Raw genomic sequence first — 10930 nt, 5'->3', positions numbered from 1 at the left:
TGGCCAGCCTGCAAACAGCCATCAGCCCCTCACCCAGGCTGGCCACACCCTCATGGGTTGAGGGTCCCCGCTGGGGGGCTTGGCCAGCCTGAAAACAGCCATCAGCCCCTCACCCAGGCTGGCCATGCCCCCCCAGCGGGGACCCTCACCATAGGTGACTGGCCTGAAAACCACCACAGGCCCTTCGACCAGGCCGCCCCATGCCCCAAGGGACCCCCCACCCTGATCCAGGACACCCTTCAGGGCAAACCAGCCGGCCCCCACCCGTGCACCAATCCTCTATCTATAATAATGAAAGGGTAATATGCTAATTAGACTGGGAGACCTTCCTGGAGAACTTCTGGACGTTCTTCTGGGCAAAGCCATGGTGGTGGGGCCAAGGTAGAGGTGGTTAGAGGCCAAGAGGGGAGGGCAGTTGTGGGTGACCAGGCTGGTGGGGGGTGGGGCCGTTGGAGGTAAACAGACCAGCAGGGGGGCAGTTGGGGGTGAGCAGGCCAGCAGGGGGGCATTTGGGGGTGAGCAGGCCAGCAGGCAGAGTGGTTAGGGGCAATCAGGCAGGAAGGCAGGCAGGTGAGTGGTTAGGAGCCAGCAGTCCCAGATTGCAAGAGGGATGTCTGACTGCCGGTTTAGGCCCGATCCCTGTAAACCAGCAGTAGGACATCCTTCGAGGGGTCCCAGATTGGAGAGGGTGCAGGCCGGGCTAAGGAACACCCCTCCCCTGTGCACGAATTTCGTGCACTGGGCCACTAGTTGGTGTATAAAAATGCAACTGATTCCTGGGGATTTGTTTTGTATCCTGCTACTTTACTGAATTTATTTATCAGTTCTAGTAGTTTTTTGGTGGTATCTTTAGGGTTCTCTATATACAGTATCATGTTATTTGCAAATAATGACAGTTTTGCTTCTTTGCCAGTTTGGATGTCTTTTATTTCTTCTGCTTTTCTCTTGCTCTAACTAGTACTACATTGAATAGGGGTAATGAAAGCAGACATCCTGTCTTGTTTCTGATTGTAAGGGAAATGCTTTTAGTTATTGCCCATTGAGTATGATGTTGGCTGTGGTTTGTCTTACATGGCCTTTATTATGTTCCCTTTTGTCCTACTTTGCTGAGGTTTTATCACAAATGGGTGCTAGATTTTATCAAATACTTTCTCTACATATATCGATATGATCATGTGATTTCTATCCTTCAATTTGTTTATGTGGTGTATCACAGTTATTGTTTAGCAGATAATGTATCAACCTTGCATCCTCAAAATAAATCCAACTTGATCGTGGTGTATAATCTTTTTAATGTATTGCTAGATTCAGTTTGCTAATATGTGTTGAGGATTTAGCATCTATATTCATCAGGGATATTGGCCTATAATTTTTTTTCTCTGTAGTGTCTATCTGGTTTTGGAATTAGGATAATGCTGGCCTTGTAAAATGAGCTTGGGAGTCTCACCTCCTCTTGAATTTTTTGGAATAGTTTGAGAAGGATAGGTGTTAGTTCTTTGAATGTTTAGTAGAATTCACCTGTGAAGTTACCTGGTCCAGGACTTTTGTTTGTTGGGGTTTTTTTGATTACTGCTTCAATTTCATTAGTTGTAATTGGCCTATTTAGATCTGCTTCTTTTTTTATTGAGTTTTGGAAGATTGTGTTTCTAGGAATTTATCCATTTTGTCCAGGTTGTTGTTATGCAACAATAGGTAACTGAAAGAGAATTCTTGGACACACAGATGATACTGCCAGTTCATGGCAGTAAGAAGAGATAGAGAAAGAAGAGATCCAAGAATTGGGCCCTGAAATGTTTCAACATTTAAATGTTGCAGAGATTGTGGAAGAACAAACCAAAATAAATAAATAAGTCAATAAATAAATAAAAATAAGAACAAGACTGACAGTTATTATCCCTCAATGCTTTTAAGATTTTATTATCTTCTGAAATCTTCTTTTGAAAATGATAAATCTGCTGTCAATCTTAGTGTTTCTTTCAAATAATATATCTTTTCTCTCTGGTAGCTTTTAAGATTTTTTTTGATGTTTCATAATTCTACTCTGTAGTCAAATATGAATTTATTTTTAATTTATCTTAGCAGTTGAAGTCCATGTTTTATCTGAGGACATATGCTTTCAATTCTGGAAAAATCCCAGGCATTAACCTACAAAAAAATTCTCCTCTACTCTTTCTCTAGTCTGCGGGATTCCTATTAGACAAAAGTTGATATTTCTCAAAATTTTCCTCCATGTCTCTTACTGCTCTATACATATGCATGCATGTGTATGTGCAGGTATATATGACCATGCACATATGTGTATGTGTGTACAATTTTTTCGGTCTTCACTGCTGTGCTTTTGGTGAATCCTTAGACTATTTTCTGATTAGTTAATTCACTCTTCAACTCTATCTATCCTTTCTAGAATTTATCTTATTCATTGATTTTAAAAGGTTTTTATGCTCATATTTTTATTTTTGAGATTTCTATTTTCTATGTTCACTGGTCCTTTTAAAATTTCTTCTTACTTTTATAATTTCATTTTCTCTTTTATGACTGTATTTCCTTTACTTTTGTCATTTGAAGGACCCATTTATTTAAAAGTAATTCAGACTCTTTTATTAAATTAGTTCCACTTGGGATAAATTCATGCTCATACTAAGTTTATTAAATGTCTCTCTAAGCATTGTTTGGAATTTGTTTCACCTATTCTTTTGTCCTCCCATGGATTCCACAATCTGCAGTCCTAGGCAGATAGTAGATAGCGTTAGCTTGCTTTCATGAATTGGAGACCCTTCACCAAACCCTGTCTTAGGCAGTGGGTTTTGCTCAGATTTCCTGCCCAGACTAATATATCATTTTTATTCCCCATTAATTCATAGGAAACTGAATTTCTAATTACTCCTGTTTATTTCTTGATCTAGACAGAACCCAGCTCCCATTTTGCATTTCTTTGTGTTGTCTGAGTACATTATCTGCTGTTTTTGAACAGTTTTCATTTGTTTTGTTGCTTGCTTTCATATTTTTCTCTATCACTGCTATGCATTATAAGAAAGAGTGTTTCAGATTGTGAATTTATTGTCCTGTATTCCCTGAGCTCCTGCTTTATAACATTTTGTTGGAGGTTTAGAGAAGAGTTTGTTGACTGAATCCTGCTAATTGCCCCTGTTGTCCACTTGGGTTTGTGGACAGAGTCCCAAACTGAATCAAGGAGCACAAAGTGTTCTAAAGTTGAGGCTCATCAAGTAAAATGTATCAGAGAACTTGGGGCTTTTTTTCCTCTTTCCAGTCCTAGACCTTGGGCTCTACTAGCTCTGACTCCCTACTGCCGACATCCTTTCTATATCTCTTACAGGTTCTGACGCTTTAAATAGTAGTCTCTCCTTGCTGGGGTTGTGTTGGTAGCAGTGTGGTGGAGTGCACATCACAGAAACCATACCTATGTCAGAGGATATCAGCTCCCTCCAATTCTCCAACCCTGTTAATCAACCTTCCCATGGGAAGATCAAATTCAAGGTCTACACAGGGGCTGAAAGTGTTTGTACCTGGTCTGTCCAAATCCTGTAAAGACACAAGGAGTTGAGACTACAATATTCCTTTAATACTTCTGACCCAATAATTTCATTTCTGGAAGTCAATTTAAGAAAATCAGCAGAGATCTTGTCAAGATCTAGGCATAAATATATTTGTCTAACTTGTACCTCTATTAGTGAACAATCAATGGAAAAACCCTAATGTCCAAAATCATACTTGATTTGTATGATGGAATATTATGTAGCTTTTCTTTTCAGGGTAGTTAGTGACATGGTACATGGTCACAATATAATATTAAATTTTAAAAAGAGAATTAAATGCTACAATATATGCTATAACTTTAATTTAAAAAAGCTGAGTAAGAAACATAGAAAAAGTTTTTAGAAAGAACTAAAGAAAATACATTCATCTATTAATAGGTTTCTCTTTTCTATTTTCAAAAGTTTTTTATATAATTATATATGACTTACAATCAGAAAAAATACATTGTTAAGTTAAAAGACATCTCTCTTCTAACAGATAATAAATTTTGATATATAAAGTGACAGTCAAAAATTAGGGATTAAGCTAATATCTAAACACCTGCTGTTATGAAGAAGTTTCATTGTATGTAACTGTATATAACTTTCTATCCTACATAGTTAATACAGAGATAAAGAAAAGAATATGAATTGTTGCATATAATATTTAAACTTTGCTTGCAGGCATTTAAAAAATCCTAAAAGAAAATAAGATGACATACACTCTTTTTTTTTTTTTTTTTAATAACAAGACGACAAATGTCTCATTAGGTAAAGTGCATGTTGGCATAAAAATGAATGTAATTTATATTTGAATTTTTGGCTAATCAAATGACGTATGTTTTATTGTCTTGCAGTTATAATGAGCAATATTTAATTAAAAGCTAATTGAATATTCTAGGCAGCAATTATCTTGCAATAGAGATGCCAAATTTGACATGAGGAGGCAGGTGAGCAGAAAGCAGAACGTGTGTAATTATTCCTCTGGGAGATGGAAAAGAAGGGACTGCACCAACCATTGCCACAGAGAAAGATATGTGCAGATCTGCCCTTAACTGCACGGTTTCCTTTGTTCAACTTTGTTTATATATTTTTTATCAGGTAAACTATGTTCAAACTAAAGCTAATGTAGCCAGTATTCATCAGTTCACAAACGCAATTCTATAGCCACCCTTTGAACATGAGTCAGGGAGACAAGAGTAAGCCTTGCTCACTTTCAGTAATTTAGCCACAATTTATGTGTAGTATAACCTAGATAGGTGTCCTTTAGCTGCTGACTGTGGTCGGCAAACTGCGGCTCGCGAGCCACATGCAGCTCTTTGGCCCCTTGAGTGTGGCGCTTCCACACTAAGCCTTAGGAGTACCCTAATTAAGTTAATAACAATGTACCTACCTATATAGTTTAAGTTTAAAAAATTTGGCTCTCAAAAGAAATTTCAATCGTTGTACTGTTGATATTTGGCTCTGTTGACTAATGAGTTTGCCGACCACTGCCCTAGTCCCGTGATCAGCAAACTGCCGCCCCTGGAGTGTGGCTCTTTCACAAAATACCATGTGCGGGCGCGCATGTACAGTGCGATTGAAACTTCATGGCCCATGCGCAGAAGTCGGTTTTCGGAAAGGAGATAGACGAAACAAGTATACAAGACGAGTGTGGATGGGAGAGTTGGAAGGGGCTGACCTCAGCGAACGTACATTACCTCAATCAGATTGAGGACGTTTTTAGCAAAGGCCAGCTTAGGAGTACCCTAATTAAGTTAATAACAATGTACCTACCTATATAGTTTAAGTTTAAAAAATTTGGCTCTCAAAAGAAATTTCAATCGTTGTACTGTTGATATTTGGCTCTGTTGACTAATGAGTTTGCCAACCACTACTTTAGCACATGGGATAGAAGACAAAAACCAAAACCAAAAATACTCTTTTAAAACTAGAGGAATATTGGGCAGAATCCACCAGTTGAATTTTAATGAAATCTTTTTATTTTTGAGACATTTCAATATTATATGTGTATTATTTTGTACATATATTTTATACATATACTAGAGGCCTGGTGCACGAATTTGTGCATGAGTGGGATCCTGCCAGGGGGAGGGGCTGTGGGCGGTTGGCTGGCCAGCCCTGCCCCCTGGTCAAACTCCCAGTCAAAGGGACAATTTGCATATTAGCCTTTTATTATATAGGATTCCCAATCATTTTTGGCTCTTCTTATAGGGCAGTTGTCCATCCCTTTATTTTTAACTTTACTGGATGATGTTTAAGAAATCTATGAACAGTGGGATATTAATCAATGTATTTTCCTGGCTTTATTGCAAACCATACCAGTTATCTCGGGAACTTGAGAAGAGACTACAAAGAGAAACACTGCCTCTATTTTGTTGTACTGATGTTCTGTTCAAGGGAATTAGCAACTAAAACTGTATTCAGTATCTAATCTTGGAATAAAGCCAAGAATTAGGTTTAAAAAAAGTTTATAAAACAGATTAGATTGCAATCTAAAAACCCACACAGCTAGCTGGGCAAAAAAATAATACTGAAATGTGATTTTTGACACATCAGAACTGAGCAACAAAAACAGGATCCTCTTTGAGTTATAGAGAAGCTTTTAGTAAATTCCAAAATATGAAGAAAAAAAAAAGATGTGGTCTTTTTATCACCATTATATCATTATCTTGAATCAATAGCTGTAATTAAGCTGAGTCAGACTATCATCTGCTATTGAAATATATGGAACTAATTAGACAGGTATGTTACCAGAATAAGATTGGGACAATAAAAATGTACACAAACGAGGCTTTCTGAGATGATGAACACAAGTCATAATAATATTTCTGGAATAAATTAAAAACTAGACCAAAGAGAGAATGAAATCGATCAGGTGGATAGAGATCCTATGTTTTCTACATGTGGCTAGATAACGACACCACGGGCAAGGGAAGGGGAGTAGGGCAGGGATATGAAGACAGAAGAACATAAGATCTGAAGATTGTGGTGAATCTTCAAAGGAGCAGCACTCCATTGCTAATGCCAGGATCCAGTGGGTGCACCATTGTCCTCCTCATTGCTACCTGGCATATGTAATAAGGATAGTCTTTACACTGTTATTTATAATAGTGAAACATTGGAACAATTTTAAGACCCCTGATTAATGAATTAAAAATTACATTTTTAAATGTTTATTAGTTTTGATTTTACAGTTTTTTATGTTTGTTTTTTTTTAAACTGAGGCTGCAGTGCAAAAGACTGACAACTGGAAAAAAATTCTTTTTAAATAAAAAATATATTTGGTACATGCACTTAACAAAATACTAAGCAGAAATTTTTGAAAAGTATTTATCTGAAAACATATTTATGTTTTATGTAGTTGAAAAGTGGGCTTCAAAAATTTACATAAAGTATTATTCCATTTATTCACTTAAATGTATGTCTCTGTACAGGAAAAAGATTTATTGACAACATACTAATTTAATATTTAGCACTGGTTATCTTTGGATGTTAAATAACATGATTTTTGTCTTTATTTCATTTGTTCATTGTTACATTTTTCACAATTTATTTACTTCAAGTATACATTAATCCAATGATTAGGAAAAACAATGCTGTATAGAAAAGAATAATTAAATGTAAAAACCAAAGCCATAAAAGAATTAGGAAGAAACATAGGTGAATGATTCTCTCATCTGCACTATTAACTAAATTTAAATTTAAAAAACTGGAAAAAATTGTAAATGTAATAGTAGGAACAGACTAGGTTATGCTGAAGTAACAAACAGCCCCTAAATATCAAAAACTTAACACAATAGTTCACCTCTTGTTCCTGTAACATGGCCAGTGTGGAGCTAAATGAGGGCCTCACTAGTGGTAGCGACTCAAAGATCTAGGTTGGTATAGGTTCCTATGTGACTAATAAAATTTTTTTAAAAAAGTGATAACATCTAGCATTGGGAAACAGCTCAGTCCTACTATTTAAATACCTCACTGGGAGTTTAGAATATAGTAGGTCCTTGGGTTACATTGGAGATCCGTTCGTAGGGCATGACATAATGCGATTTCCGCCGGAAGTCGGAACCAAAAGCCATAAAAGAATTAGGAAGAAACATAAGCACCTATGTCACTCACATGGAGCACGTACACAGCAGTAATGAAGTGAAACAGTAAAAAAAAATTAAAAGAAAGATAACAATTTCTGACCTTTACTTGTGGTAAATAAATAATAAAAAACATAAAGCACATATGTACATATATGTTGAAATGACGGAACTTTTTTTTATTTATAAATAAATGGGAGATGGCGACGTAACCACGAAACGACGTACATCGAGTCTGACTTAACCTGAGGACTGCCTGTACATTGAAAATTTTATGGGAGGAAAACTCCAACAGTTATTGTATAATCTAAATATACAATAACTAGAGGGCCGGTGCATGAAATTTGTGCATGGGTAGGGTCCCTAGGCCTGGCTGGTGATCAGGGCCGATCAGGTTCCCCACCTCCCCGCCTCCTCTTTCCCTCACTCCCTTAGTGTCCCGCTGCTGCCGCTGGTCACACACCATGGTCCACACCGCCCCCTGATGGTCAGTGCATGCCAGCGAGTGATCAAACTTGCGGTCTCCCGGTCGAACTCCCGAAGGGACACTTTACATATTAATCATATATATATTTATTTATCAAATATGAATAATCTATTCAAATGTCATAATAGTATAACACCACTAAAATAATATTTTGAAAGAATATTTAGAAAAATAGGAATAAAGCTTTAATGTATTTTCAAGAGTAATAAGCTGTTTTGAATGCATCACATAGAGAGTATATGATTCTCAGTAACAATTTGCATAGAAATATAATCTGTATAGCAAAATGATTAGAGTGAAGCAAAGCAGAGTATTCTTAATAGTAAATATTTCTGATAGGGGTAATTATAGGTGAATTCTATTCTCATGTTGCATTTTTCTCTGTTTTCAAAGATGACTAGTATTTGGGAAGGAAAAGGGTTAGCAGTAGCGCTGCTTTTATTCTCTTATTTTATGGAGGGTAGTCTGGGCAAAGATAGAAAGATGACCTGGTCCAGTTCCTTTGTAAATGTGCTTTGTAAATGACAGACCTTCTGGCAAACAGATTAGTGATATTTAATAGTGAGAGATACTCATCTATGACACATTCCAGCAATAGATGTCTGGTCTGTTTAGAACTGCTTATAGTAAAATACACCTGTAATCTATGGGTTTCTGAAGCATAAGTCATGGGAAGATATCACATAAATTATGCACTTACCGAAATACATAGAAATGCTTCCTGACTAAATTAGCTCCCTTTTGTATAAATGCTACCTGTACCGATCTCACAAAGACATTGAATATTTAATCTGGGCCAGAGCATGTCCTAAAGCAGCAAAAAGAACCTCAGCCATGGTGTTGGCAGTTTGGAACTTTTTCACATGATCTCTGCCTTGTAATTATTTGAATTCTTAAAGTTATTGAGAGTCAAAACTGGATCAGATCTCTGTGCTTGTGAATCTAACTTGACAATATGATCCTTTGTGTTAGCTCATATTATTTTCACTACCAGAAAAAATGTTTAAAAGGGACAAGAAACTCACAGGAATGTGAGGTACATGTTAGATTCATGAAAATATAATCACTGTGATGGTTTATATATTAGCTTCCAATTTTATAAATGGTTTGAGGGGCAAGGTTAAATTCAATGTTCACAAGAAAGCTATTTGACAACTCTGTGTTTTACATTACTATGGTCACTGGTAACACCATTGGAATCTATGAGAATGTCAATCTATTCCAAAACTTACTATTGCATCTCAGATACATGACCTCCCTCAGTTGATTGGCGGCAAGGGACACTAGTCGTAGCGAGAACAGTTCTTTACTGCCTGCAGCTGGAAGAGCTGATTGTATATCCCTCATGAACAAGTCAACTGATCCAGGAGTTGGGAGATAAAATGGTATATTGGGCTCTGGAATGAAGGTGTCTGGGATTGAAACTCAGGTACAAAATTAACCCATTTTGTGACTTAAAATATTCAATAGTCTTTTTTTTAGTCCCGAAGCTTACTCATTTGTAAATTAGACATAAATGTATCCCTTTCTGCATGCAGAGGCTGTGAGAAGTAAAAGTATAGAGAGGGCTAGAGGAAGTGTGGTTTTTAACTCTTTTAATAAATTCAATATTTCCTAAAAGCTTAGCGTAGGGTCTTCATAAAACCTTCAACATTCCTCCATATTTTTCCTCCATATTTTTCCATACCTTTTGGCACATGGTCTTTCTCATGATCAGGAAAGCCTGTTAGGTTAGAGGACAAATGAAAACAAAACAAACTCCTATGTGGAGTTTTGAAGAGTAAAGCAAACTAAAGGAAAGCTAATGGGTTCATTGGATTTTGATTCTGAGGATGTGAGCCCAGAGAAATGTGGACCCACACTGAGATGGCATTTATGGATTTTGAGTACTTATTGATTTTAACACATCTCATCAGCATTTCATTATCTTTTCCTGTTTTCAGAAAGCTCTGTAATATCAAGAAACTTATCCAGCTCCCAATGAGCTATTCAAAAGGCACAGCCAGGCAAGTGCCCATGGTCTCCAAGGAAAACTGCTCTATTTCCTTCTTAGCTCCATAATTTCATTTAATACTTGCTTGTCAAAGCTGATGGAATTCCACGGCCCTGATTCCTGTCTGCTAGCTTCAGACTGACATTTTCCATTTCTACAAATCCTTTGGTAGTAATTGAAATAAGAACTCTTCATTTTTTCCACCTAAATAGTTTCCTCCCCACCCCGTGGAGACACTCATCTTTAACGAGTTAACAGGATAAGGCAAACCTATTTCTCATGTGTGCCCAGGACATAGGACTGTGAAGTGGGACTGCTGATTCGGTCCAGCTTTGCTTGACACATGCAGAATAAACCCTTTTTCCACCAGAGCCCCTTGCTTGACTGCAGCCAGGAGCCCTTATTACGTTCTCTGTGGATGTCACGGAACACTGAGCATTCAACAGTAATGATTCTGAAGTTCCATTTCTTTTCAATGGACTCATCTCCTGAAATTCATCTTTCTAATTCCTGCTGTTCTGAATCCCAGCAGAGTTATGATGAGTTTAAGCGATCATCAATTAATGTCAAAACTCTGACTTGGGGTGGTGAAAACACAATGCAATTTACGGATGATGTATTATAGAATTGTACACCTGAAACTTACATAATTTTATTAACCAATGTCACCCCAATAAATTCATTAAAAACCCTTCAATGTAACACCTTCAGAACTGCCTTTGACAACCACTAGAATACAAAATGAATTCACTAATGATCAGTTCTGGAGCAGAAGAGTCTAAGAAATCGATGATGATGGGACATTTAGGCTGAGCTCATAAAATATTCA

Source organism: Myotis brandtii, unplaced genomic scaffold (genome assembly GCF_000412655.1).
Source record: "Myotis brandtii unplaced genomic scaffold, ASM41265v1 scaffold1, whole genome shotgun sequence".
Lineage (NCBI taxonomy): Eukaryota > Metazoa > Chordata > Mammalia > Chiroptera > Vespertilionidae > Myotis > Myotis brandtii.
Note: the sequence above shows the minus strand (reverse complement) of the source record.